Source organism: Chrysochloris asiatica, unplaced genomic scaffold, assembly GCF_000296735.1.
Source record: "Chrysochloris asiatica unplaced genomic scaffold, ChrAsi1.0 scaffold00391, whole genome shotgun sequence".
Lineage (NCBI taxonomy): Eukaryota > Metazoa > Chordata > Mammalia > Afrosoricida > Chrysochloridae > Chrysochloris > Chrysochloris asiatica.
This window is the reverse complement of record NW_006408909.1, coordinates 648,868-650,170: the sequence shown is the minus strand read 5'-3', so window position 1 is coordinate 650,170 and position 1,303 is coordinate 648,868. Positions and strand designations below refer to the sequence as shown.

At 49.5% G+C, this 1,303-nt stretch overlaps 1 pseudogene; it reads left to right on the top strand.

Moving 5' to 3' along the window:
• The first annotated feature begins 356 nt into the window (after positions 1 to 356).
• On the top strand, positions 357 to 872 carry LOC102821666 (annotated as a pseudogene).
• Positions 873 to 1,303: the final 431 nt, after the last annotated feature.

Genomic DNA, 1,303 nt, shown 5'->3' with positions numbered 1-1,303 from the left:
CATGTCAATGTGAGAGGCAAGTGACGTGTGTGAGCCCATCCTGGGGGGCCAGTCTTGCACAGGCTTTTGATGCAGTTATTGTAATCCACAACAACTAAAGAATTTATATAATGAGCTCTTACTGATGGACAGTTGCTGTGGAATTGACCTGGACTCAGGACAATGCCATGTAGAACTGTGCTTCACAGGGTTTTCAGTGGCTGAGTTTTAGGAGCTCACCAGGCCTTGCTTCCAAGGTGGGTGGACTCCAACGCCAGCCTTCCCGTTAGCCGCAGAGTGCTTAACCGTTGGCACCACTCAGGGATTCCTTATCTAAATTGCTATCCTCTTTTTCCTTTAGCATTGGTGGAGAGAAGATGGAGGCAGCAACTAAAAGTTCAGTGCTGCTTCTGCTGACTATCTTCTTGGGCTGCTCCGTGGAGACCAGCGAGGTACCCGTGATTGTCCCCTCTTACTACACTACCTCAGATGCTGTCATCGCCACAGAGACTGTGTTTATTGTGGAGTTCTCCCTGACTTGGAAGAATGGCAGACAGAACATACCTCTCTATGCTGATGTCGGAGGAAAGCAGTTTCCTGTCACCCGAGGCCAAGATATGGGGCGCTACCAGGTGTCCTGGAGTGTTGAGCACAGGCATGCGCACTCAGGCACCTATGAGGTCAGATTCTTTGACGAAGAGTCCTACAGCCTCCTGAGGAAGGCCCAGAGAAACAACGAGGACATCTCAGCCATCCGCCCCTTGTTTACTGTGGACGTCAAACACCCAGGTGCCTGGAACGGGCCCTGGGTCTCCACAGAGGTGCTGGCTGCCATGATGGGCACAGCCATCTACTACCTGGCCTTCAATGCCAAGAGCAGTATCCAGGCCTAAGCCCCACTTCACCTCCTGCAGGCCCTTGTTTGTTCTCTTCCACCTCACTCATGCGGATTGTAAAATAAAATATGGATCAGGTATCCTGGGGGCATAAACAGGATGTGCAAATGTTCTTGTCTAGGTATCTAAGAACTAGCTGCTTCTCTGGCCATAGTGTATAAAACTTCACTGCTGGGAAACGTTGTCTACTCAATATTAGAAAGCCAATTTGGCCACTTTGTTTGCTTGTTGTTAAGTGCCTTTGAACTGCAAGGTCAGCAGTTCAAGCTCACCAGCTAGCTGCTACTCGGAAACCCTACTACAGGGTCACTGTGGGTCAGAACTGACTCAATGGCACTTAACAACAACATGTAAACAGTGGCCAAATTGGCTTTCTGGTATTGTGTACATTTGTTGTAAGTGCTGTCGAGTCGTTTACGACCATAGCG